This window comes from Chrysemys picta, chromosome 1, assembly GCF_011386835.1.
Source record: "Chrysemys picta bellii isolate R12L10 chromosome 1, ASM1138683v2, whole genome shotgun sequence".
NCBI lineage: Eukaryota > Metazoa > Chordata > Testudines > Emydidae > Chrysemys > Chrysemys picta.
In genome coordinates, this window is record NC_088791.1 from 171084602 (window position 1) to 171111275 (window position 26674).

The 26674-nt window shown below is 40.9% G+C and overlaps 1 long non-coding RNA gene across 1 annotated transcript in view; it reads left to right on the forward strand.

The window, feature by feature from the left end:
- LOC135983891 (uncharacterized) overlaps window positions 1–26674 on the forward strand; it is a 93571-nt gene that overhangs the window by 48145 nt on the left and 18752 nt on the right. The window contains exon 2 of the long non-coding RNA XR_010601713.1: window positions 21024–21125. This is a non-coding gene — a long non-coding RNA (uncharacterized LOC135983891). The remainder of the gene's footprint in view (window positions 1–21023; window positions 21126–26674) is intronic.

Below are 26674 nucleotides of genomic sequence, written 5' to 3' on the forward strand. Positions count from 1 at the left end.
GTGTCCCCTAAATCAGTAAATATGATTCTACCCAAAGTTACCTATGATCTGCTGAATCATAAAATGCTCTGATTAGCCTACAGCAACATGTAGAACAGGAGAAATTGTGTATGAATCCAATAAGTCAAACTATATTCTGATTTAGCAGATGATGGTCAATTTTTTTTTTTGCCAGAACTAAATGAGGACTGATATCACATTCTGTGTCCATAATTGTGCAGTAGAGGTGGTTTTCTAATAATCTGTCCAAGCAGATAAGCTGCATGCAAACAGTTGTATTACTGTCACTTAAACTTTGAAAAGATTTGGTGTTTTAGAGCTTTCTGTAACTTTTTTTTGCCCAGGCATATGATGGGGTTAACATGACGGGGATAACATTTAGGAGAAAAGACCATCTTTTCTGTATACTGTGTGTGGACTGTTCTGGACACTAAATCTTATTCTTGACAACACTTGTCACTCTTCTTCAGCAGTAGGATTTGATTATGTACCAGATTTATATATAGCCTCTTCGCTGTCTGTGGTACATACTAAGCAACTGAAAGAGACACAAATGTACATTTTACAGTAAGCCCACGGGGGGATATCAGAAATGAGCAAAGGGCCTTTTTCGTGCTCCATGGGAGGATCAGGGCCATAGAGATCGAAGACTCAGATGTATTTATACTTGTTCCCTGTTACCTCTCTCACTTTGACCACAAAAATATACCTAATGCTAAGAGCTTCTTAAATGTTATGATGAGATTCAGCACTCTTTATTAAGTGTGTTCCTGCTTTGATTTCGTACTAGAATTTACAACCTACTTCAGACTGAGGAACTTAATGCTGAATATTGGCTGTTTTGTGGAAGCCATAACTGTGTCATGCTGTTTGCACTTGTAGATAAAAGGAAATATAAAGTTAAGAGCGGCCGGAACCATTTGAGTGGAACTAAATAAGTACTCAGTCTAGCTTGGTTAGTTTGAATAGTATTTGCAACAAATGTTGTTTGTGTCTAAACTGTCAATAATCCTCTCAACTTTTTTGGGGGGTCTATCTGGATATCTTCAGACTTTATCAGGTTGCTCTTTTACGGTGGTTTTATCCACTCCAAGCCTGGTTTTCTGGGAGAGAACATGTGGAAAATCAAACTGCATGGTATTTCTTTTATATCCCTGATAGGCTCAGCCTATCTCCTGTGCTAAGGAAGATTGACCAGCTCAGCTGAAGCTATTTCCATGAAGTTTCTCAGAGGATGAGGATGTATTTTAGTTGAGTTTTTGGATTAAGTTATAAAAGTCATAATTTTTTTTACTCTTTATATTGCTGCCAATGCCCTATGTACGCCAATATTTTGTATTTCCCCAGTTTTTTGGAAACTCTCATTGTTTAGTTTGTCTTGCATATAGCCTACTTTTAGAAAGGGAAATCAACTTCTCTGAGATCAGTGTTTCATTGTTGCAGCAGAGCGGAGGTTTGGTCCCACTTTCAATTCTGGAGAATTTGGTGTGATAGGGTCACAACTGGATTTATGTGAACATAAATCTTTCTGAACTTCCTGGAATGCCAAACAATGTGAACAGAATTTACATACACATTAATGAATCACTTTCAAATTAAACTCAGAATAGCTTACTCGGAAGCTTATCCATATGAACTATGCACTAAAAAGAATGGGAATATATTTATGAAAATACAGGATACAAAGACAGATGGAGGGGTCTTGCCACATTGGCTTTGAAGGGTGAGGCAACTAAGCAGATTAATGCAGATGAAGTCATTACCAGATCTGCGCAATTAACATGCTGATGCATAGATCTCTTGCTTCCATCTGACAGAATGGCAAACTGTTCACTACTATAAAATTCTCCTGATCTGACAGCTCAGGTTTCTTTGCTCCCTAATTCCTCTAGAGCATTGTTTACACTCATTTTAAAATGGGTCCCTTTGTACCAAAGTTAAACCCCTGCTTTGGGGGCTCTACCACCTGGCTCAGCTGGGGTGATTTCAGCTTTAACTGCTGGCCGGGAGGCCTGCACTAGAGTCCTTTACTTGGACTGCTGGTCTCTCTGGGCATGTCTATCCAGCAATTAGACACCCACGACTGGCCCATGTCAGCTGGCTTGGGCTTGGGCTTGAGCTGTTTAATTGCAGTGCAGACTTCTGGGCTCAGGGAATCTCCAGCCTCGCAGGGTCCTAGACATACTCTGTGGTTTCAGCCAAAGCTGCCTTAGCAATTCTCAGCCACGGCTGCTCTGTGCCATCAGTCACCCCAAAGCTGCTACTGTCACTCTGCACTGTCTCTTGCCTCCAAGCCTCCCTTAGCTCTGCCCCTCCACTGTTCTGTAGCAGTCTCAGCTCAGTTCTTCTGTGAGGGTTCAGTGGTAGGCTGGACCCTTAACAGAGTCCTCACCACCAGAGAGGCACTCCCAGCGGAAGGTAGGAGCCTCTTTCTCCCTCCCTCTTCTCAGCTTTGACTAAGCTCCCTCACCCAACTGTGCCTAACAGCAATCTCAGTCAGTGAAAACTAGGCAGGCCATTCAGCTGGTGTTAAACCAGACAATCCTTCTTTTCTAAGGTTCGTCCCCTGTCTGGTACTGAGACGGAGCCAGATGCCATTTTGAAAAGCGCGCTGCTCCACCCCCCGCAGGCATGAACTTGCACACACAGTGCATGTGAGGTCACCCCGGTGACATCACGTAGGTGAGGGCAGGCACTGTTCTCAGATATACCAAATGGTCTGGTACGCCAGGAAGCTGTGTGTGGGCAAACCAAGGCACATTTGATGTCTGTATGTATTTCCCACAAAGGTCAATAGCATTTAATTGCCTCCAAACTCAAAATTTACTGTGCTGTAACCAAAATGCCTCCAACTGTCCCATTCAGTCCCTTCCCCTTGTTCTCTAATGGATGTCAGCAGAGAGCTCCTTTTCCTGCACCTCTGCAGTTCTTAAGCAGCTCGGGGCTGCTCTTCTCCCACTTCACCAACAGGTGACAACAGAGAGCACTTTGCTTCAGGCCACAGTGCCTACGCTCTGTGGAGCTGCCCCACCCAGCCTCTGAAGTTACTCCTACATATTGCATGAAATGAACTCTAAAGTAACCTCTCAGGATCCATAAAGTGCAGCTTCATAAAACAGTTGTTTATACGGTCGAAAAATTATTTTCCATCTGGTAGCTTTCAACCAGACTTGGTGCCCGAATGCTTGGGATTCACAGGGTGCCATGTAGTCAATGGGGTGCCAGCTGCTGACTCAGCTGGAGTCATTACTCCCGTAGAAGCAAGTAGCATTAAAGTGATTGATTACAGCCACTGTACTTTAATAGCTGGATTGGCAGAACTCCACCATAACGATATTGTCGTCCTTCGACATACATCAGAAATGAATGGTTAAAGTGCAAAGGATGAAGGACAAAATTATCTTATGTATTAAAAAGTATGCCAGCTGTGTACTTTAACTTTTTTTTTTTTTAAACAAGTTAGGGACAGGATGAGGGTCAGACTGCTCTTGATTGCTTTATAGGTTTCTTTGGAAGCCTTTCTGTTCCTAAGTAGAGATGCCCCCCCTGCATATAAGCATGATGGAATAGAAGCATCTGAAAGCAAATGCATTAAATAGTTAAAGCCTCAAAACATGGCCAGTGTGAACTAGTTGTTTCCAGAGGTCTGAGTAGAAGCAATCTGAACTGTCTATTCATGCAGTAATAAAAGTACTGTTCCAGCTCTCCAGTTTATTCCTGAGGACTGGCTTCCCCTTACGTCGTGTCAGAACTTGTATTAAACCAAAAAGGGAGCAATTATTTTTTCCAAGGCACTTGGATCTGAAAAGAAGCCTTGTAGGAAAATAGCATCTGGTTAAACAACCTTTTTGAATGTTTTTTTCATCACAAGGCTAGAGAGTGAGCGCCTAACCTGTTGTCTATGGTGTTTCTCCCCATGGCAAGCCCTACAACTCTGCAGATGTATAATACTTTTGCAGAAGAAGAAAGGATTGTAGATAAATTTGTGAAAGGAGTATCTCAGGTACTTAGATGGCCCCCATTTTTATTGTACAGTAACACCTCACTTAACGTTGTAGTTACCTTCCTGAAAAATGCGACTTTAAGTGAAACGATGTTAAGCGAATCCAATTTCCCCATAAGAATTAATGTAAATGGGGAGGTTAGGTTCCAGGGTAATTTTATTTTTTTGCCATACAATACAATACAATACTATAGTTGGGAGGTGCCCCCACCTTGCCCCTCACAGGCACAGCCCACTGGAGACAATGAGGCAGGCAAGCAGGCTGAAGGTGCTGTAGGCTAGGAGAAGCACATTGCGCAGCAGCAGCAGCAGCTTCCCCTACTCTGCAAGCACTAGGGGTGGGGGGGCTCAATCCTCGGCCCACCCACCCCACTCCTTCCCCCAAGCCTCCACCCTTAACCTGCCTCTTTTCCCCCCTCCTCCCCCTTTACTCCGCACACAGCGTCCTCGCTCCTCCCCCCTCCCTCCTACCCGTGGCAATCAGCTGGCTTGTGATGTTCGGGGGCAGGCGGGTGGGGGGAGGAGTGAGGACTAGGCATGCAGGCTCCCTCCTCCCTCCCCTGCCTCCTGCCCGTGGCAATCAGCTGTTTTGTGGCGTTTGGGAGGGAGGGGAAGCCTGCGCGCTGAATCCTTGCTCCTCCTCCCCCATCTTCCTGAACACCGCAAGCCAGCTGATTGCTGCGGGCAGGAGGCGGGGGAGGCACTGATCCATTGGTCTGCCAACGGGTGGGAGGCGCTGGGGGGAGGAGGCGTAGGGGAGTTGATGCGGGGCTGCCAACTGTGGACAAAGCAGGCAGCCAAATGACGTTATAGCATGTTCTGTAATTGAGCAGAGATGTAAGATCGAAACAACATTAAGCGAGAAAACGTTAAGTGGGGAGTTACTGTAACTGGGACATTTGCCTTTTAATTCATAACCAAGGACCATTCCGACCAGCTGATGTGTATCTAAGGAGAATAAACTCAGTCTTAAGGGTCTATTCTGGAAGTTGTGTTGTGCTTTTTCTCCAACCAGCCTGACTCCTTGTGTTATATAATCAACATAAAATAAGAGGTTTCCTATTTCCTAATTTGCAGGTTAGTCACAATTTTGGTGGGTCTCTCCTTTGTCTTGAAAGGCTGGTTTTCAAAATATTTATAAACATTCAGTTAAATTCAGTTAGGTGAAGTTCTTTTGCATGGATTTGCTATCATGTTTGCATTATAATTAGGGTGCTATTTTTGTTTTTGTCAAGGACTCATTTCTGACAGTTTGAGACATGTGAAAACCATCTGGTCCAGAGAGATCAGAATCGGACTCATACTGTGTCAAAGTGAGGAAGACCGGTATTAGAGTGCCAAATCAGACTAAGTATTAATCTGACCTGGTAAAGAAAACAATGTGAAAAAATTATTAGTTAGAAGTGACTCACTACACGCTACAATTATGCTTCTTAAAAATGATTAAAAAGAAAGCATTAAAGATGAGTCAAAACAAACACTTAGTCTTCCAGTTTCCTGAACGTTTTTATTTTATCCTAAAATATGAGGGGGGAAAAAGGTCATTTATCTTTTTGCATAGTGTCTCTATATTGCGTATACCACTCTTTAGTTTAAAACAATGTCAAATATATTAGGCAAATTCTCTGGTCTATAAAATGGCCTAAAGCTTGTCCTTGATGGGGTGGATCTGGACAATGGAGGATTCGTCTCACATGCCAGCTCCCTCCTAGTTTAGCTAAAGCATTTTTCTGCCCCAGCAATCCCTGTCTGCTGGAATGGCTTATTGGCAGCTTTTAGACTACATTGATTTATGCTGGGAGACTAGGTCTGTGTTGAGCCAGATGATCTAAGGCAGTGACTCTCAACCTTTCCAGACTACTTTCAGGAGTCTGATTTGTCTTGTGTACCCCAAGTTTCAGCTCACTTAAAAATTACTTACTTACAAAATGTACTTACAAAATCAGACCTAAAAATACAAAACAGTGTCACAGCACACTGTTACTGAAAAATTGCTCACTTTCTCCTTTTTACCATAGAATTATAAAATAAATCAGTTGGAATATAAATATTGTACTTACATTTCAGTGTACGGTATATAGGGCAGTATAAACAAGTCATTGTCTGTATGAAATTTTAGTTTGTACTGACTTCGCTAGTGCTTTTTATGTAGCCTGTTGTAAAACTAGGCAAATATCTAGATGAGCTGATGTACTCACTGGAAGACCCCTGAGTACCTCCAGGGGTATGCGTACCCCTGGTTGAGAACTGATTTTAGGTCCTCAAAAGTGAACTAAAGCCCACCTTGGCTCTTGCACCAACCACGGTTCAATTGGACCAGAGGCCTCATGTGAAAGATGATAAAAATAAAGGTGGAAAAGCATATAATTAGAATAAAGTAAAAATAAAGCATGGATTCATCCTTGAGATCTGGTGAAGTTTCCAGTGCCCCTCCTTATTTTTATTTTTTGAGCTCTTTATGCACCTTGACTCCAGCTGGGAGAGGTGCCAACATTTTATCATTGGTGACTTCCCTGGAAGCAGAAAGGGTACCGGAAAGTTGAAAAGAGTTTCTTATGAGACTTCTAGCCCAGTTCCATAGATGCAAGAGATTTGGATAAGGTAGAAATAAAAACATCTACAGTTTGGGGTGCTTTTTCTAACAGAATCTTTGGCGGCTCTTCCTTTCTAGTAAGAATAAAGTCTGTGGACCAGTTTCAGTCCTGGTATAAGCAGCTGTGACATTCATTTGCCCTTAAGCACAACATCTAATGAAAGGGAGGGAAAAAAGTGTGAATGGAATTGCAAAGATGACAGTGATCTGGGAGGATTTTTTTAAATTGATCCATCAAATATATCACACTGTTTTTGTCTGCTACACAAGTGTCAGCTAAAATAGAAGTAGAGGGAAATGAGACCAATGAAGTTGAAATACCATTTCAGGGGAAACCCCAGCTCCAATGCCAAAGGCATTTAAAACAAAGACTTGGTGATCAAGAGTCTGAAGCGTGAGCTACACCTGACACTTAAGGCAACCTAGCTATAATGCCCAGGGCTGTGAAAAATGTTGTGCCCAGTGCCATGTGGTTAGATCGACCTAACCTTCGTACACTCAGCTAGGTTGATGGAGGAATTCTAATTACTGCCTTTCGAGGGGGGATGGACATACTACAGCAGCAGAGAAACCCCCCTTCTGTCTCTGCAGAAGGTACCAATGTGAGATTTCTAAATATAGCTATAGCATTCGACCCAAGCTTTAAGAATCTGAAGTACTTTCCAAAATCTGAGAGGGACGAGGTGTGGAGCATGCTTTCAGATGTCTTAAAAGAGCAACACTCTGCAAAAACTACAGAACCTGAACCACCAAAAAAGAAAATCAGGCTTCTGCAGTACTAGTCTCAGGGTCAAATTAAAACTTCCAGAGGAAAGAGCTGCCTGAGATGGGGTGACAAGGGTCAAGAGGTACCTTATATGAGGAGTGGCATTTGGGGACATTGTTCAGATTGGTGCCAGGAGCAGGTATGATATCTACACAGGTGCTGATGGAAGTACGCTCACCGGTAGTCCTTCTGATATGGTCACTCTGCTATACTTAAGATTAAGACCAGCTTTCTGTTTAAAAACTCAGCTCTTCTAAGTGCTCTAAAATCTACAAAGAACCTAAAGTACAACATTGGGCATATCACTCCACGCTGACACTGTCAAAGGTGACTCTTTCTTTTGAGGAAATGTACTCTGCTGTATTCAGATTACTCAGGAGGTGCTGGAACAATTTTTTGAAGAGAAAATTAAACTACACAAGCAAGTGCTTGCTAGGAGTGGGAGAGTAATTAGCAGTGGAGAGATTGAGGGACTCCTTACAGGAGTGCTCCACAGCACCACTGGCAGAAAACTTTCAAAAATCTGACATTCTTTGCCATTCTTTTTTTTTAAAGAAAATTTTAATCCTTCTCCCCTCCTCTCCCCCCCCCCCCCCCCAACAAACGTGGGTTTTGGTTTTTGTGAGGTTTTATTTCAACCAGTGATCAAACTTTTTTGAACATGCAAATTTTTGACTAACTTTCTCCATTTTTCAACCATTTTTCACTACTCAGCATCTTGCAAAGTCAGGCCCTCGTTTTCGGTCTGATCCTGAATGGGATTCTGCTCAAAAGTGTAGAGTCTGTGGAAATGTTTATAGGTGAACCATATTCCTGTGTGACTTTTAGATATTTGTAAATCTCTCTTTTTCAGCTAACACATGACAAGCTGGTTTCCAGATTTTAATTTTTTTGTCCGCTCTGTTACTTTCTAATTTAAATAAAATCATAACTTTGTTAGGTGACAGTGAATTTCTTAATGTAACAATATATAGTGGTATGATTCTGAAACATTAGAAGAGTAGTTGGTCTGTTTTTATACAAAGTAGGAGTTTTAGCTTAAATTAAAAAAAAAAAAAAAAAAAAAGATCTGACATAAAGATGGGGTTAGGGAAATGTCCTGAAGAATGTTGGGTCAGATTCTGATGTGATTCAATAAAGCTTTTTAAAATAAGTGAACAAATCATTACAGTAATGTGTTTTACAGAAGCAAACAACACTATATTGGAAATTAGCCTGTTAAAGAAATAAATGTTGGTGAAACAAGGCGATACTTTCCATTCTACCATGACCAGCAAGTCCAATTTATAAAAACTTGAAATGGTCATTCCTAACATTCTGTAGAATTGTGATTGTGATACCTACTCACTGTTTAGGGGGCAGCTGTGCTCTTGGCATGTTCAGTATATAGGAGGAAACCTTGCCTTTTTTCACCAAACAGGTCCTTGAAATCCTCACTGTAGTCCAAATGACTTGCCTAAAATATTTTAGGCTGAAGAATTCCTTTCTTCATGCATACTGATGACCTTGTCTTGACGTAATGGAGAGCTTCTTGTGAGGACACTGAAGTGATCTTCAAGAATATAATATCTAGCCCTAAAACACTTGGGAAGTTATCTCAACTTGACTTAAAGGATTCTGATTCAAGGAATTTACCATTTCTGCTATTTTCGGCCACTGTCAAAAGGCCCAAAATGCTGCATTTCCCAGGTTACTTCAGAGGGTCTGATTATTAAAGTGTTAGTCAGATTTGATGCATAAGGAATAATCCTTTTATGAATCACAAGGACAAGCCCAATCTATTTCCAAACAGTGCTGAAAGAAGAAATCAGAAAGATTTATGAATGAAATTGCACATCATTAAACAGGTTAGGGGGGAAAAAAACTTTAAAACAAGATGATTTGAGCTCTATAAATATAGGGCGGGTGGAAAGTCTTTAGAGCTATGGCTGATGATTAAAAATCTGCCAACCATACTGACAAACATTTTCCAAAAAAGGGTGCTTGAAGTCAGGCCAAGTGGATATTTTAGATATCTAAATAACTGGCAATAAGGGGTCTGATTTTTCTTTTTTCAAAAGTGCTGTGCACCTAGCAGCTCCCATTGATCTCAAAGGAAGTTTTGTTGCTTCCATCATTGGGATTAGATTCAGGCTCTTAAAGAGAGATTTTTAATTTTAAAATAATCAAATCGCCAAGTGTGAAGATACTGTATAAATATTGGCACTGTTAATAAGCTGCTTTTCCTCCTGATCTAATAAGTAGAGAGGAGCAAATCCTTGGGGAAAAATTCAGGATATAGGGTTTTGTTTTGTTTTTTTGCCTGAGAATGAATTTGTGATGTTACATACATTATGTACTCTTCACAGTATTTAATCCAGCAACAAAGGAATTAAATATTTCTGAATCTGTTGCACGTGGGTTAATTGAGACACTTGTCTGCTGTGTTCTTATTTCCTAGAAATGCCTGTGGAACAAACAAATACTAATACATTGTTGCAACATAAGAACATAAAAATGCCCATACTGGGTCAGACCAATGGTGCATCTAAGCCAGTATCCTGTCTTCCAACAGTGGCCAATGCCAGATGCTTCAGAGGGAATGAACAAAACAGGGCAGTCATCAAGTGACCCCTCCCCTGTCTTCAGTCCCACCAGCTGGCAGAATGTTCCATGCATACATGTGGAGAAAAAGCTATGTGGAGTAGTATACTGACAATGAACTTTGCTATGTAGAGAAAGCTACTAGAGAACTCCCTGGAAGATGGTTCTCTTGCTCTCTGAATTCCTCTAACTCCTGGAGCTTTTCTTCATGTAATAAAAGCTGAAGATTGTGATAGGAAATTTAAGTAAATGCTCTGTCAATTCTTCAATACACAGCTTCCAATGATCAGCTTAAGGAAATGTTTGTATTTAATATAATCATAGATATGAGCAATGGAAAATACCTATTAGGTGAGTGTTCCTCCTCTTCTGCCTAAGCAGGAAGTTCCTTTTGGTATGGTCAAGTGGTTTGTCCAGTGTAGTGGACTCAGAGACAATGGCTACCATCACTTCCTTGGAGATCATTAGTACAGTTATTGGGCAGTTGATCATGTTTATGTAGCTTACTGTACATGCAATGTACTGAAGCAACCAAGGCCAGATGTTTGGGGCTATATTTTATCCTTTTCTCATAAATGGGCCAAATGCTGAGGGCCTTGCACAGGCTCTGATTGTGGTCAACCACTGAAATGGGTGGGAGCAAAGGAGAGAAGGAGCATCCAAGGGAGGGGATACTGCCACCCTGGGCTGTGCTACCCAGAAGACCCCTGAAGGAATTTTGATGGAGCCAGTCAGCCAATTCTTCTATGGACTCTGGCTGCAGTGCAGCCATCCACACACACTCCAGTGAGCCTGAAAGGAGCAAAGGCCCTTTGGGTTTGGCTTGTTGTTTTTACTCTGGGTTTCTTCCCAGTCCTCCTTCAGGCTGACTCTCGCTGATGTTAGTGGGGGTCAGTCTGAGTAAGGACGGAATAGCTGAGTAAGGACCACAGGCTGGTTATCAGTATTTACTATGGGGTCAATTTTAAAATTTAAATACAACTTTTAGCGGAACAAAAGAAACAAACCCTCCAGAAATTGGCTATTACTTAACCTGCTGCTCTCAACTTTTAACAGTACTGTAAGTGAAGACCTATGGTAACGACATTTAAAGTGCAAGATGTGCTTTTGATTTTTAAATAGAGCCAGTCTATGTGAAGTCAACGACTAGAAGCTGCATTTTGAACTTAAGACAGAATCCTTTTGAAATGACATGTTCAGTAAAGATTAGGCATTGTAGGCCTAGTTATCCTCTCTCACACACACTCCATATGCTAGTGGAACTCCATTGAAACTTCAGAGTGGAGTTACTCCTGATTTATTCCGATTTAAGTAAGAGAAAAGTCAGGTTCATTGACTTCCTTGGTCATGCTGTCCTGAGCAAGCTAACCAGAGTCCTAAGGGCTTTGGGGTGAGATCTGATCATATTTTAAATCTTTTGCATTTAACTAGCACCACTGATGTTACATTTAAATTGCAGCTGACAGATGATGTTCTCAGTAGCAGACAGTCTACAAACCATTTGATTTCTTTTTCTCTCTAGCTGATTAGCTATTCATATATTGATAGTAAGACTTGTTCAACTGACTCTCAGATTGTGAATTGTATTGAATTGTATTATTTTATGGCCATAACAGTTCATTAATTTGTTGTAAACAGCAATATGCATTGTGAGGGTATTATATAAGCCTTTCCCTTGTAAAGTTTAAAAACACATTGCTAGCTTTGCTTTTAGCATGACTGATGAAAATACTGTATGTGTAGGTTTGGAAGAATAAGATTTTTGTCAGTAAATGTCAATTTCATTGTACACACAAACTGATTGAAAAAATATTTCTATCCATTTTAGTTGAAATGCACAGATAAGCAAAGTAAGAAAAATGGTGCTTGGGAACTTATTGTAGTCCTACCTAAATGTGTTGTAATGTTGGTATTAGATAATTGTCTGACCCCCTGCCCCTAATTTCCTGCAACAATGATAAATGTAAATTGAAAATATCAATATTTGTAATTATTTTTTATTTGTCAGAATTATTAAAATAAAAATGGAATTCTTCCAAGCCTAGAAGTATTGAAGGGGAAGAATTGACGGGGAAGAAATTTGCATATGAACACTTTGTGACCATCCACAGTCTACGTTAGAAGCACATAAACTTCTTATCAGTAAAGAGATGATTGATCTTTCCAAACTAGTTAAACATAGAAACAACACATGCTGATTTTTACCTTGAATAATCCCACTTTTTTATTTAGTGTTCTGGTGTCCCAAGATGATTTCTGGCTTCCTGACGACAGTTCTCCATTTTTTTTATTTCATCTATCAATATACCATTTTTAAAACTATAAAATGCTTGTTCAAGGTACGTTGCTCTCTGATAAAATGTTTTTTTCCCCACCTGTCTCACTGTCATCACACAGATTGCACGTGTTTCAGGGTTAAAGCTTGTCATAACTTTTCATGCAACAACAGTACAGCATGAGTCCAATGAGTCAATGACCCACTCTAGCCAGTTAAAAACCTCTTCACAGTCCCCTTGGTGGGGGAGGGGATGGGGCACAAGAAGGGAAGAGGTGGGCCCCTGTATTCAGGGCCGGCTCCAGGCACCAGCTTACCAAGCAGGTGCATGGGGCAGCCACTTCAGAGAGGGGCGGCACGTCCAGCTGTTCAGCGGCAATTCGGCAGACGGTCCCTCACTCCTGCTTGGAGCGAAGGACCTCCAGCCAAATTGCCGCCGCAGATCGCTATCGCAGCTTTTTTTGTTTTTGTTCGCTTTTATTTTTTGGCTGCTTGGGGCGGCCAAAACCTTGGAGCCGGCCCTGCCTCAGTTTCTGCTGTCTCTGGGCAGAGAAGTGGAGGGAAGCAAGGAACAGAGAGGTGTAGGAGAGAGAGAGGCAGACTGAGCTTTTCATGCTCAGGCAGAGGAGCAGAGCAGATCAGAGAAAGGAGCCAGCAGAGAGGACTCAAGTGTTTTACGACTCTGAAAATACGGTACCACAAAAATTATTTGATTTGGGACAACACAATCTTCTTACTTTGAAAGCATGAATGATGTATAGATTAAGTGGTGAGTGCTACAATATTTGACTAGAAAAAATAATTGGGAAATACATACCAAACAACCTGAAATGAAACCAAATTTGTCTTCATCTTCCCATGATTAGCCATCAAGCTTGTTTCTCTATTGCCTCGTTATTTTACACCTGTGAAATGTGGGTGTAAAATGCTACCGAATTAGGGTGAATTAGGCATTGTTTTATGCCCACTTTGCCCAGGTGTAAATAACTATACAAGATCAAGGCAATGGAGAATTGGATCCATTTACATAAATGTTAAAATTCTATATGAAAAAAGGATTCTGAAGTCATTTCAAAGATAATTTTTTGTGGTTTGTAATAAGTGTATTTAATTACACTGTAACTAAAGTGTTTAAGTCGATGACTTCTAAAGTCATTAAATTGCATGGAATGCTAGTTCGTTCTAGACTCAGATCAGGGCCGGCTCTGACTTTTTGGCCGCCCCAAGCAAAAAAAACCAACCAAACAAAAAAACGGAGCGCAGGTCCAGGGGGACCGACGGGGGGGGGGGGGGGGAGAGAGAGAAGTGGGCGGCCAGGGCTACAGCAGGGGCGCTGCCACGCGGACCCTCCCGCTGCGTCGCCACCTGCCAGGAGGGAAGGAAGAGGACTGCCCTGCAGGGTGCTCTGGTTCTCTCCGCCACTACCCCCCTACAGGACGGCCGGAGCGGAACAACAACAACAACAAAAAAAGCGGCCGTGCTGCCCTCGGATTGGGCAGAATGCCGCCTCCAACAATCTGCCACCCCAAGCGCCAGCTTGCTCAGCTGGTGCCTGGAGCCAGCCCTGACTCAGATCAAGTATAATTAGTAGTATTTTTCCAGCTGTAGATTCCATCATAAAGTTAAATCAACCCACAAAGTCATAATCTGCTCTTCATCTTTATGCAAACCCATTGACTCTAATGACAATTCTGCACATGGAATGAAGATATTAGTATCTGATTCTCAGTGAGAGCTACTGAATGTGCTAAGATTAAATCCCCATCTCTATCCTCATTGTCTATCATCCTTACTTATCATTTTGCATGTATAATTTAGGCTCCAGTCCCGCAGAGAGAATCGTGTGGGTGGTTTCTCTGTGTTACTTGAAGCACCTAACAGTCCTTGGTGTTATAAAATCACGAATAATAATACTCTTTGTGTTTGAGAATGCAAAAGTAAAAAATGTTTTCAGGGAAATGGGATGCTCAGGTGCAGCGGCGGCATTTGATAACCTCAAAAGCTGTTTATGGTGGGCATGTTCCAGCAATATGAATATTTATTCTTGTTATACCACAAGATTAAAGAGAAAATGCATTGAAACAGTAGGTGTTTTATTTGAAAATATCATCAGTTGAGATATTTATCTCATATTTAGGTAATTCATTAAGCAAAGTGATTTGCAGCTCAGTTTAGTTCACTTCAGTGACCGCACAGAGTAGGTTGCACTGGGAATCAGACAATGGGGTTCTGATCAGCTACTTTTAAAGCAATTGGGTAGAAAAAATGTACGTTGGCTGTTTGGATTTCATTTCATGCAGGCATTCATGTTTGAGATTTAATATATATAGGTGCATTTTGTTTTCAGGACAGGTTGGGGATGAAGCATAAATCAGTTCCTTTGTTTCAGCTTTTGTCCTTCGCTCCAGTTATGTTATTGAAACATTGTCTTGGTTGTAAATTTATTCTTGTAATAAAACTATTTGTGCTGGATTCATTTTCATGACTTTCACAATATGTCTTGTTTCAATACCATTTTCATATGGTAGACTAGCTGCAGACCCTCTAAGGGAGTGATTTGTGTAAATTGTGGGGAATTGGCCATCTTTGTTGTTACTGGACATGAATTTTGATAGGGTGTATAGGCCTGGTTTCTTTTCAGTCAATTTTTCTCATGCTGGTTCCAATGGGAAGTTTGTTTGCATGATTTTCCAAAAGCGTTTTGCATCTGGATAAAGTTTGGAAACATTAGCACATAACTACTGAGCAAAATGATGATATTTTGTTTATACGCTCTTGCCTCTAACAAAAATGTTGTTCTCCCTTGTCTTGAGATATGCAAGAAGATTTTTAGCTACACACAAGAGGCAGTGTTCATCCATGGAGTAATTTTACCAAAACTTTGTCAGTGTTGAACTTCACCCAGTAAATTTTATTATCCTGATTTTTTTTATGGTTATTTCATGTCAGCTATTGTTTTAAAGGGTTAGTTTTGCCTGTGACATTCTGTTAGCAATACATTTTTAAATCATGTAAGTAAATTTACTTGTATTTATTTATTTCTTAGATAGATGATTGTACTTATGAAAAGTACTGAATCGGATAGTGCTGGAAACTGAAGTCTCCGTTTATCCATAGAACCTGTACACCATGGCATGTGGCAGTGGTAGGTTCTGCCTCACAACCTTGTACAGTGTGCTTCAGTAATGGGCTAGTGGGGCTACTTCCAGATGTGAGAGGATAGTTGAAGATCCATGTCCATTCAGTCCAGAGCTCTTTCCTGAGTCCGCCAATAAGAATACTAGTTAATGAGGTTACTGATGGTGCACATTTGTGATGTGTGGATACCAAACTTGTGGGATCAGTAGTACCAAGTCACAACTCTCAGCCATGGAACAGCCATCAGATAATGATGACTTTTTGGTCACTATTCAGTCTGAGGTTAATTTCATTGATGTCCTATTGATGAAAGAGGTAAATGTTAGGTTTAGCAGACCATTTCATTTGCTTCTTTCTTGTTGATTAATTGCTCCAGGTTACAATCTTTGTTTCTCTGCTGTGAGGGCTTAGCATTGCTATTATGTTGCTGCTTTTCCAGCACTTCATAATGATATTAGCATTATTTGGGAGACTGATTCAGTAGTTTGATCACCTTGTTGCTGTATACTTTGAAGAACTGCATTGTAAAAAGGTGGAATAGAGAATAGTCAACATACACATATGGCTGTTCCAGAAACAACATTTGTTGTATCCATGACTACATCTGTGTGAAATCTCCATGATAAAATCTGAAACCTAAAAGTGTTTTTTTTTCCTGATTAAAATGGGGCTGAGTTGCTGGGTACTGATGAGAGGGTTTTATGGTTTTGGCTGTGAATTTTGTTAAAGCTAATGATGCCATATTTTAGTTTTCACTTGAGAATAGGCACTCAAATACTCAGGAGTGATATTGTTCTAGCCGGTCTTAGAAGTCTCCAGTAATGATTCCGTAACCGACCTTCAAAGACTCTATTCCAAAGACTGTTTTTATTACAAAATCATCTTTAAATAACGATGCTAAAATTTCCTTTATGGTTCTACGTTTTGTCAGAGTATCCTTCCCGGCATTGTCCTGTCACTGACATGCCTCAGAATTTTCTAATTGTTTTGTTGCCGCTTGTCTCCTTTCCCCCCTTTTCCCAGACTCCATTTACCATGCTGTCCATTGGAAACAAAAGACAAAATTCTTGGGCCTTGTTTACACTGGCGGTGGCATGTAGGGTACGTGTAGCTACATGCTGCAGTGCAGAGCAGGCTGCATCCTCACTGCAGTGTATAGTGACACATAGCAATGAAAAACTCTTGCAGGCAGAGACAGTGAGGAAGTTCTGAGCCTTTCCCTGCTGCTGGAGCCTTTCCCTGGCAGCAGGACCCTACATTGCTAAAAATAGTATAGATGTGGGAAGCTGTGCTTGGGTGTGTAGAGAGCCATGTAGGGTACATACCCACAGGGTTCAGACATGCCTTGACTTGCCTAAGCAGCGCCTTAGCAGCTACACAGCTATTTATACTCTGCAGGGTTGGGCATACAGCGTCTGTACTCCCTGTCACTATGAGTGTGCAGTGTAGACCTACTCTTTTGATTGTAATTGTTGATATAGTTGGTCACAGTTGGGCTCTAGATTTGATTGAGATTCCTGATTAATATAATTAGTGCAAGATGTCGTGTGTGTGTGCACGTGATATGTACGTATAGATGAATTCAAGTACAAGTTGTCCTGCAGTATGTCTAGCATATAAACAGTTTCTTTACTGTCTATGGAACATCTTCATCAATATAGACAAATGTTGAAATTATGCCCTATTATGTGGTGTCTGCTTGTTTCAATCTTTGATAACATTTGTTTTCCACAGATCTCCGGCATATTTAAATATCATAGTACTCACTGCTGATACTGTTACTTTGCCAAAGCTTTTCAAGGAAGTGCTACTGTAGCAAATCTCTCATTAGTATGGTGCTTTTTCTGCTCTGTAGCATCTGGTGAAACATTAAAGGGTGAATATTTGTACATATCTATTAAAAGCTTATGATTAATTAGGGTTGTAAAATGATAGTTTCTGGTAACAAATACAGTGAATTCTGCTTACAGTGAAGTAGACTATAGTGAAAGTCCAGATTGGTTCAGTATATTGCAATGAGCAAGTTGCACTTCCAGAATAGTGAACATGCATTACTTATAAACTGGTTCTGTTAAAAATCTCTTCTGTGTAAGCAGATGCCTTTTTGGGGTTATGTTTTCATATTTGGTTGCCTAAATCACAATAGGTGCCCAGATTCCATATTCTAATGCTCAAACAGCTCTGATCAAAGGCCTGGAACACCAAATGTGCCTTCTGCAATGCTAATGAAATCTATTGTGTGCATATTGCAACTTCTGAACACTTGATGACCTGCTTAATTGGGATGAACTAACAGGCAATTATTTGTTGTTTAAACTAGGGCAACATTCTCCCAACTGTATGGGTGTGCCTGAGGGAAGAATTTGACCTACATGTTATATACTACTGAACTCCAGTTACAAAGTTCACGAGTCATTTAAAGATATCCAGGCAGAAAGTGAAAATGCTGACACTTGATTATTCAGGGTGCTTCTTCATTCCTTTTCGATTTCAATCTCTCATTCAACCATGACCATTTTGTATCTAGTAGAAAATGACCAGCTTTTAAATTAGTGAGGTAATGTAGGTGAAGAAATATTTTGGGATGGGGAAAGGGCAGTTATGCCGGATGGTCTGTCAATATCATTAATTGTTTTCCAATCAATAGATGTGAAAGTCATTAGCACTGTAAAACATTAACCAGATCCTGGGAAATGTTTATTTTTAGTATGTTGGCAAATAATATAAAACTTTTAAATGCTTTTTCTAGCAGGTTTCATATGATGGAAATATACCTCTTAGTTTCTGTAGATGGTCCAGAGCCCAAGTTCACTGACAGAACAAGGAAACTTCTTCACTAACAAATTATGTTTAATTGGTACCTGCTTAAGGACACCTTAAGATAGGATAAGGGAGGATGCCTTTGATTTTTTTTTTGATGGGGAAATGCAGGCAATTAACTGAGTCCCTTTTGTTGGGCAAGACAACTTGACACCTTCTAGTGTCAGTCCAGAGTGCAGACAACCTATTTGCATAATCCCTGAATCTGAAAGGCAGCATGACCAATAGAGAGCACACCCAGTTTTGCAATTGAATGTAAATTTGGTTTCAAACATGATTGAACCAGACTGAGCAGCAGGAGATAGTTTCTGTGTGGGGATTATAAAGAGTAAAATTTGTTCAGAGGAGGAGATCTTAGCTGTTGTTCATATAAATAGACTTGGATGCTGCTGTTCTTGCTATTTGTATCTGTCTTAAAAAGATTTACTACATTTTGTAAGTAGAAGCTAGATATGGGTAATTTATGGCTTCTCTATCTGTGTCTAGCCATTTTTCTCTACATCTGACCCACCCATCTTTAAAAAGAAGAAGGGGAAAAAAATCTCTTTTTGAACCTAAAGCTAACCTGACTTCTTGGAATGCTTATAACACCATTGGGAGGAAAAACAAAAAACAAACAAGAAAACCACACCAGTTAATGCAGTGTTTGAAATTATTACAAAAATTCAGAAGAGCTAGACTTTGGTGTAGGGCAGTATTGTGAATAAGTCTTGCACACTTAAATATGTCAATATATGTGCAATGGGGTCAATTTGCAGTTACTTTTTGCAACTGTAACACTGAATTTCCTCATGAATTGGATGAAAAGCATTTAAACTTGATATAAAGTTAATGCCTGCTGTACTTGCTTGAGTCTAGAGAGTCCCTGGGTGACAGAAGAGATGCATCAGTGGAAGACAGATGCACAGTGGGTGTGTGGTGTTACAGAACTTTAAAAGTCAATGTAATATACGTAGTGAGTTTTTGTGCCCCCTGAAAAGAATTCTGCATATGTTCATGATAATTTACAAAAGGCAAAGACTGATTGTTAAAAAGGTAGTGTTGATTTCTAAACATTGACTTTTCCAGTGTGCGAGCTACCCCACGTCTCCTTTATAGAAAAGCAATTACACTGACTAAGCTTCTGAATGGAACAAGAGGGAACATGTGAAACTGTTCACTCCACCATAGGATTATTTGTAATTTACCTTCTTGGTATGTATACTATTGAGTGTATTTAGTTTCACAGATGATGAAGGCTTGCTGCAAAATGAACTTATTCTCAGCAATATGATCCAGTTTAAGTTGTATTTCTCATTTCCAATAGACTTTAGAAAGGTTATGGGCAGAGTTTCATGAAGGATTTCAGGCATCTTTTGAAAAATCTGGCAACTTTATTTAGGTATTGAAATGGGAACTGAGCACTGAGTATATCACATCATGATACATACTTCAAAAGTTTGGGAAAGCAGTATTGTGTATGTAGAGAATAGCGTCTGCCTGATAAATACAATACAGGCAGCATGAGAAAGATGGAGGAATCACTATCTGCAAGATCAACTTTTTGGAAATGTGTATTTCCAAAATGGGTGCAATTTGAATGAAACGCTTGTTTTAAAATGTCTAAAGACTACTTATACTAGATAATCTAAAACTTTTTTTATATTTTTCTTTTTCCATGACAAATTGAAAAATCAACGCAGATTTTTGTTGCAATTATTTATAACACTACAGATAAGAATGTGTGCATGTTTTTGTAATTAAATTTTCACGCAACTTTATGGTGGTGGTAATGTCAAGGAAAAATTCACTCATCAGATTAGGGTGAGATAAGGAAGACAAAAGCAAGATAGACATTTTATATATGGATGCCTAATATGTATTCAGAGATGGAAAATAATTAGCAGCCAAACCTACATACGTATTTTTGTCTATGTGAGTAAAATGAATGGGTTGGGAGGAGAGAGAAGGGGAAATGCCAGAAAAAATTGATTATATTAATGCCAACGTGCTAATACTTTTCGAGTGTTTAAAGTCTATTGCTATAAATATACTGAAATACTTTTGATATGCAGATTAGTGGCAAACTTGACTAGGAAGCACAGGAGAAAATCCTATGAAATAGTGAAATCAAACTAATTATGAATTACAGCACACATCAGACTTATCCTCAGCGTCCGATAAATGCTGGAAATGCCAAGCAATTGCAGGTGCTCTGAAACATACCGTGTAGGCTTGTAGAAAAAGCTGAAGGTCTTTTTTGGGAGTATTATATTCAAAACTGTAGTAGAAATTATGGCCAGCATGTATGCAGTATAACATCCTTCATGATTTACCTTTTTTTTTTTTGGAATGGAGTCTGATGGAACTAAATGATACTTTAATTAGTATGAAATTGTTAGGTCTTGCAGTGACAACATCTGATAGGCTCTGATGTGGCACTTCATTTCTGAGGCTCTCCCAGAGGGGAAATGACTGATGCTATTCTGAATCTGAAGTTTCCCCATGCCATCAGATGTTGCGTACGGAACTCCACTATCCCTGTTTATACTGTGTCACTCTGTGCATGTCTTCTATTTGTTGAGTCCCATAAGTTTTCATTCTTGGAGTAGTGTCTGACGGAGGGGTCCTTTTGTGTGCTTCTCCAGCTGCCCAGTGGCCCAATGGAGAGGAGGAGGAGTTAAATTCTTTGTCAAATTCAGCATTTCTTGTAAATTCATGCATTGAATACCTAGTATTTTTTCTATGGCATTTTCTTTCAAAGGCATTTAGACATCTGTGTGTACCTTTTGTGGATTTCCAACTTTCAAGTCCATCTGTTAAGATATTTGAGTTGAAGATTAATAATTTGGTCTTTAAATTGTAGGTTTTCCACAACCAAATCTTGCTGAAGCTGCCTAATGTAGCTGTCAGTAATTCATGACATATGCTTCTGGATATCCTCGCTGGCTTCCACATTCCTGACAAGGTATGTGAATTTACTCACTTCTTGTACTGTTTTGCAATGATTGAATTGGGAGTTGCTGGGGTCCTCGTTAGATATTTTTTTCATAATTGATTAACACTCTCTCTCTTGCTATGTTGCACAGTCTTCTGGTGTTTGCTTGCATGTTGATTGAGCTGTCCCTTAGTGATGTCATCAACAAAATCTAGATCTCCTAGTGTGCTGTTGTTGAGCTATGTGATGCCTGTGTTGCTGTCCACACTTTTTCTCATAATGAAGTCAATGACAATGACAAACTGAAGTTACTGGCTGGCACTTTATAGGCCTGGTTTTTATCTCATACTATGAGCTAATTCAGTTTGACTGGGGTGGGTGGAAGGAGGGTTGGATGTGGCACTTAGGTTCTTCTTAGGTTCTCTCTCAGGAGAAATGATGAAGCTATCGACTGGCATGTTATAAGCATGGAGTGGATTTGGAGTTTGAAAAAGGGACATGAATCACTTCATTAGAGATGGGCTGGAAACTAAACCCTTGGGATTAAATATTTTCAGACTTTGTGAAGGTTCCCAACCTGAATCCAGCTTCCAACTTTATTGCTGATTAACCTAACCAAACCAAATTAACTAAACCAAACCCTATATAACCACCATCAAACTGTCTTAATTTTGGGTTTTAGGCCCACTTCTAATCATCATGCTGAAGAAAGTTTCCAGACTGCATGATATAATACTACATTCTCTCCAGTATTTATTTACCAGTATGGATCTCAGATTGTAGGATAGTCTATTGCTGTGTGCTTGGTTCTTCCATAAAAGACTTTTGCTTTAAACCCCCAAATTCCTCCCATTACCTGCCAAAGAGTAAAATCAAAAACACAATCGCACCTTCCCCAGTCAGGACTATCTAAAATGTATGCCGTATTTGAAATGTATGTGTGTGTGTGGGGGGGGGGGGGGGGGGGAGTGTGTTAGTCACTGGATCTATGTGTCTTTTGTATTATGTACATTTTTATCACAGACAAGTAGAGGGTAGGATAGGCATGGATATAAAAAGTGTGAATTAAAATGAATGAGTAGGAAACGAATAATAAATGTATAGGGTCACTAGTGTAGAACTATGAAACAAGTCATTTTTGTTGCACGCTCTGGGTTGGTTGCCTAATTAGCACACTAGTATTTCAGACAATTATCAGGGACTCCTACTAACACATTTTATTAGCCCAGGGAGATGTTTCGGTGCAAGACTGGATTATATCCCCTGCTCCACAGGTGCCGGCTTCCTCCAGGCCCCAGGGGTACTCAACCCCCTGCTCTGCCCCAGACCCTTCCCCCACCCGACCCCTTCCCCCAAATCCCCACCCCTACCCACCTCCTTTCACCCTCATTCCACCCTATCTCCCAAGCCCCCACCCCACCCACCTCTTCCCACCCAGTTCCGCCCCCTCCCCTGAGCACACCCCATCCCTGATCTTCCCCCTCCTCCCCAGCGCCTCCTGCATGCCATGGAACAGCTGATCATGGAGGCAGGGAGGTGCTGGGAGGGAGGGGCAGGAGCTCATCTGCAGGGCCATTAAGCACCCAGAGCACCCATGGAGTCGACGCCTATGCCCTGCTCAGTAGCAAATGGAGTAGTGGTAAAAGTCTCCAAAACTTGAATGCTTGTTACAAATTTACATTGCCTCCAGAGTAGTCTCCTCATGACTTGCCCTCCTCCATGTGCTGTTAAGCCTGGGCTGGAAGCTATAAGCTTTCTCCTGGCCATCATGTGATAATTGCCCACCAATATGAAAAGGTCTTCAAAGTTTTCACATCAATGAGTACCCAGTATTAATTCCTATAAGTCAATCTCTTAATAAGGTGAGGGAAGGAACAACATATGTCTTTGTTGGGTGAGGCATGAGCTGCTCCAAAGACCTTGGGTTGGCTTTTGTGGTGGTTGGTAGTCTGGGAGGACAGATAATGATATAGCGGTGAAGTCAAAGGCCAGTGAGGTTTCAATGGGAAAGCAGTTGAAGAGCCTGTTTGTTAGCACAAAACTATTTAGGAACCAATCTGGTAAAGGCTGAAATATGTGTGTAAATTTTCAGAGCCGCATAAATTTATTTTCAAATAAATGGTTTATTTGCTGAAAAATGCAGTTTTCAGGGTGATCAAAACTATTCATGAATTCGCCAAATAATTCAGACAAAATCAAAATTTTCAGGCTAGATTCACAATAGGACTTCGGCACCAGTCACAAACATCAAGGTGCTGCCATTATATCTTATTGCCCAGTGGTTTAGGGCCATCACCTGGGTTGTAGGAGTCTTTGGTTAAAGTCCACAATATCTCTGATTTAGAGTAGGGATTTGAATTTTGCTCTCCCACATTGCAAATGAGCACCCAAATCATTGGGCTACAGCATATGCTGGGGTGAGGGTCTCTCACTCTCCTGTTGAAGCTGTTCCACTTTGCATAAAATACTTGAATAGCTCTTAAAGAAAGCATCTGAGAAATATTTGTATAACTTCTCCCATTGTTGCACCCTATGTTAGACTGAGATTTGTTCTGTTTCCAATTTAATTTTTGTTTTCTTGTTTTACCTTAAGACCATGGTCCCCAACGTTTTTTGTCTGGCGGGTGCCAGGCGACGAGCCACGGAGGACCGTGGCAGCGGACGAGCATCTGCCGAAATGCCGCCGACAAGTGGCAATGTCAATAGGCGTCGCCGCCAAAATGCCGCCAACAATCAGCGTCATCCAGAGGCGTCGCTGCCGAAATGCCGCCGATTTTCGGCGGCATTTTGGTGGCGACGCCTCTGGATGCTGCTGCTTGTCGTCAGCATTTCGGCGGATGCTCATCTGCCAGCCAGCAGGCGGGTGCACTTAGATGCCCCGGCGGGCGCCATGGCACCCGCGGGCACCGCGTTGGGGACCCCAGCCTTCGGAGATTCATTTCAGTAGTGCTATTTTATTTGATCAAAATACAAATACAAAGGCTCAGTCTCTTATGTGCTTAAGGAACCCAAATTCAGTTAGTTTTTAGAACATATGTGACCACAGAAATCTCAAACAAATTTAATACAGGGCCTGATTCTCTTCCCCCTTCATCAGGTAGCTCCACTGACTTCAGAAAGGTCACTCTTGATTTGTATTGGTGCAAGTGAAAGAAAAATCAGCCCCATAGTTACTACAAACTACGAGAAAAGTGTATTAGGAATAGTTAATTAATTTAATACAGTGATTTCACCCATATCTTAATTTCCACTCCATTGTGAAGGACTCTGGTAGCTCTTGTGCTTAGGAGAGGAGGAAAAAAATGGAGCAAAGAAAGAATAGTGTAGAGAACAGGATGTTAGGAACAACAAAGGTGGATGAGAAAATGTAGAATGGGATGCAGCAATGCTTAAAAAAAAAGCAAGAGGCAGAAAATATACTTAAAATATATCTGGCTAATCTAGTGAGGAGGGCTTTAAACTAGATTTGAAGGGGGCAGGTGACCAAAGCCCACAGGTAAGTCAAGAACATGGAGACCTGGGAGAAGGTTTGGAATTTGTGGGGAGCATGGGCTGTTATGACAGGGATAGAAGAGGGACAAGACGAGACAGAACTGGGTGGGGGGGAATCAAATCAGTATCTTAGAAGTATCTTAGATGTATCAGTATCTTTAAACCTAGTTTAAAGCCCTCCTCACTAGGTTAGCCAGTCTGTGTCCGAATAGGAAAGACCCTATTCGGACACAGACTGGCTAACCTAGTGAGGAGGGCTTTAAACTAGGTTCGACGGGGACAGGTGAGCAAAGCCCACAGGTAAGTGGGGAACATGGAGACCGGGGAGATGGGTCGGAAACAAGAGGGAGTGTGGGCTATACTGGCAGAGAGAAAGGAGAGTCAGGACAAAACTGGGAGGAAAGATCAAACCAGTATCTTAGATGCCTATATACAAATGCGAGAAGTATGGGGAATAAGCAGGAAGAACTAGAAGTGCTAATAAATAAATACAACTATGACATTGTTGGCATCACTGAAACTTGGTGGGATAATACACATGATTGGAATGTTGGTGTGGATGGGTACAGCTTGCTCAGGAAGGATAGACAGGGGAAAAAGGGAGGAGGTGTTGCCTTATATATTAAAAATGTACACACTTGGACGGAGGTAGAGATGGACATAGGAGACGGAAGTGTTGAGAGTCTCTGGGTTAGGCTTAAAGGGGCAAAAAACAAGGGAGATGTCATGCTAGGAGTCTACTACAGGCCACCTAACCAGGGGGAAGAGGTGGATGAGGCTTTTTTCAAGCAACTAACAAAATCATCCAAAGCCCAAGATTTGGTGGTGATGGGGGACTTCAACTATCCGGATATATGTTGGGAAAATAACACAGCGGGGCACAGACTATCCAACAAATTCTTGGACTGCATTGGAGACAACTTTTTATTTCAGAAGGTTGAAAAAGCTACTAGGGGGGAAGCTGTTCTAGACTTGATTTTAACAAATAGGGAGGAACTCGTTGAGAATGTGAAAGTAGAAGGCAGCCTGGGTGAAAGTGATCATGAAATCATAGAGTTTGCAATTCTAACGAAGGGTAGAAGGGAGAACAGCAAAATAGAGACAATGGATTTCAGGAAGGCAGATTTTGGGAAGCTCAGAGAGCTGATAGGTAAGGTCCCATGGGAATCAAGACTGAGGGGAAAAACAACTGAGGAGAGTTGGCAGTTTTTCAAAGGGACACTATTAAGGGCCCAAAAGCAAGCTATTCCGCTGGTTAGGAAAGATAGAAAATGTGGCAAAAGACCACCTTGGCTTAACCACGAGATCTTGCACGATCTAAAAAATAAAAAGGAGTCATATAAAAATGGAAACTAGGACAGATTACAAAGGATGAATATAGGCAAACAACACAGGAATGCAGGGGCAAGATTAGAAAGGCAAAGGCACAAAATGAGCTCAAACTAGCTACGGGAATAAAAGGAAACAAGAAGACTTTTTATCAATACATTAGAAGCAAGAGGAAGACCAAAGACAGGGTAGGCCCACTGCTTAGTGAAGAGGGAGAAACAGTAACAGGAAACTTGGAAATGGCAGAGATGCTTAATGACTTCTTTGTTTCGGTCTTCACCGAGAAGTCTGAAGCAATGCCTAACATAGTGAATGCTAATGGGAATGGGGTAGGTTTAGCGGATAAAATAAAAAAAGAACAAGTTAAAAATCACTTAGAAAAGTTAGATGCCTGCAAGTCACCCGGGCCTGATGAAATGCATCCTAGAATACTCAAGGAGCTAATAGAGGAGGTATCTGAGCCTCTAGCTATTATCTTTGGAAAGTCATGGGAGACGGGAGAGATTCCAGAAGACTGGAAAAGGGCAAATATAGTGCCCATCTATAAAAAGGGAAATAAAAACAACCCAGGTAACTACAGACCGGTTAGTTTAACTTCTGTGCCAGGGAAGATAATGGAGCAAGTAATTAAGGAAATCATCTGCAAACACTTGGAAGGTGGTAAGGTGATAGGGAACAGCCAGCATGGATTTGTGAAGAACAAATCATGTCAAACCAATCTGATAGCTTTCTTTGATAGAATAACGAGCCTTGTGGAT